A 2638-nucleotide genomic window follows, 5' to 3' on the forward strand; every position below is an offset into this window, starting at 1 on the left:
GTTGTTAACCAATGTCATAAAACAATATGTGTACTACTGTTTCATGAGAAAGTATTTGTTCTGTAAGCCTTCACCTGAAATACAATAAAAAAAAAATTAAAAGAACATTAAAAAAAAAAAAAGCCTTATTTCTTGTAGTAACAGCTGATGTTGCCAAAAACCAAACCCAGAGTCTTATTGTAAAAGTGGCAGAATTACAACACCAACTCAATTGCCAACCAGGAGAAGTGTCTGGAGTTAAAGTGTGGGCATTAATTCAGAAGAAATGGGATCCTGAAACCTGGGATGGGGACATATGGGCAGATAACCAGGTAGCTGGAGACACTGAGCCCCTAAATTCCATTGAATCACTCCTGCCAACAGAACCGTTAGCCCCTCCACTCCCATCTAATGAGATTAACCCAGCTACGTCTGAAGTGCCTTTGTCTGAGTCATTGCCTGGGACATAGCTGGAGGCAGATGCTTTACAAGTCAATGCAGAATGTTCTCAAAACATTTCCCCACCAATTTTGGCTTCTAGACTATAACTAGACTTAAGTTCCAGTAAACCCCAGAAGGTGAAGTACAAAGTGTAACCCAGGAGGAAATCTGCTACACTCCAAAAGAACTGCTTGACATTTCTAACATGTACAAACAGAAACCTGGGGAATATATGTCGGAATGGCTATTAAGGGTGTGAGATAATGGTGGAAGAAACATGAAGATAGATCAGTCTGAGTTTACTGATATGGGCTCATTAAGCCCAGATTCTTCATTCAGTGTTTCAGCTTGAGAAGTTAGGAAAGACTCTAATAGTTTATTTGATTGGGTTGCTGAAGCATGGATTACGCAGTGGCCTACACTAAATCAAGTTGAAGTACCAGACCTGCTTTGGTATACTCTAGAATAAGGTATCCAAAGGCTTAGGGAAATTGGCATGCTAGAGTGGATTTATCAGATTAGACCCACAGACCCACACATGGAGTGCCCAGAGGACACACCTTTTACCACAACTATGAGGAACAAATTTGTGAAGGGAGCCCCAGCATCCTTGAAGACTGCTGTGATTGCTATTTTATGTAAGTCAGATTTGACAGTGGGTATGGCCCTAACTGAATTAAGACACCTAACTACAATAAGACCCCACAGTGGTAGGGTCCAAGTGGCGGCACTCAGTTGACAAAGACAAGGTGGGCGTGGTTACTGTAATGGACAGCAGAGTCAAAGCAGTGATCATAATAGTCTGACACATAATAGATTTATGGTGGTGGCTACTTAGTCATTGTGTCCCTAAGAGTGAAATAGATAGGAAATCTACTAAATATTTACTTGATCTGTACAAGCAGATGAATTCTAGGTCAAATGAACAGCAGTCTAACTCAAATCACCAGAATAGAGACTCACGGCCCCTCAATCAATTCCCGGACTTGAGCGAGTTTACAAGCCCACAACCCCTTGATTGAAGGGGAGGCCAGGTCCTCTTGAGGAAGGACTCCAATACACTGCCAACAAATTATACTGTTAATGTGTCTCCCAGCCTTCCCCAAAGGGATCTACAGCCTTTTATGAGAGTGACTTTTCATTGGGGAAAAGGAAATAATCAGACTTTCTGAGAATTACTGGATACTGGCTCTGAGCTGACACTAATTCCAGGAGACTCAAAATGTCACTCTGGCCCATCAGAGTGGGGGGCATATGGAGGTCAGGTTATTAATGAAGTCTTAGCTCATGTCCACCTCACAGTAGGTCCAGTGTGTCCCCGAACCAATTCTGTAGTGATTTCCCCAGTTCCAGAATGCATAATTGGAAGAGAGATTCTCAGCCACTGGCAGAGCCCCCACATTGGATCCCTGACAAATGGAGTAAGGGCTATTATGGTAGGAAAAGCCAAGTGGAAGCCGTGAGAACTGCCCCTACCTAGGAAAATAGTAAACTAAAAGCAATACCACAGTCCTGGAGGGATTGCAGAGATTTTACCACCATCAAGGACTTGAAGGATGCAGGGATGGTGATTCCCACCACATCCCCATTCAACTCACCTAGTTGGCCTGTGCAAAAAACAGATGGATCTCGGAGAATGACAGTGGATAATCGAAAACTTAACCAGGTGGTGACTCCAATTGCAGCTGCTGTTCCAGATGTAGACTCAATGCTTGAGCAAATTAATACATCTCCTGGAACCTCATATGCAGCTATTGATCTGGCTAATGCCTTTTTCTCCATACCTGTTTCAAATGACCATCAGAAGCAGTTTGCCTTTAGCTGGCAAGGCCAGCAATACACCTTCAGTTGACTACCTCAGGGCTATATCAACTCTCCAGCCCTATGTCATAATTTAGTCTACAGGGAACTTGATAAGCCTCTACAACCACTTGAGCCATTTCCTTAATATGAATCTCTCTCTTTATATATATTTATACTGTTTACTGGTGTGCTTCTCTAGAGGACCCAGCCTAAGACACCTACCTTCAAACTAACAAGTTAGCCTGATACTGTTTGTTTGGATGCAGACAGAAGACATGAGATTCCTGGGTCAGAGACAAAGGACCTTATTACTCACAGCACAGCAAGCAGCATGAGTATCAGCAAGTTGACATTGGTTACCCTTGCACCCTAAGTCTTACAGGGATGACATGGAGGGCCAAGATGGATGCCTGCA

The sequence above is a fragment of the Trichechus manatus genome, unplaced genomic scaffold (genome assembly GCF_000243295.1).
Source record: "Trichechus manatus latirostris isolate Lorelei unplaced genomic scaffold, TriManLat1.0 scaffold00125, whole genome shotgun sequence".
NCBI lineage: Eukaryota > Metazoa > Chordata > Mammalia > Sirenia > Trichechidae > Trichechus > Trichechus manatus.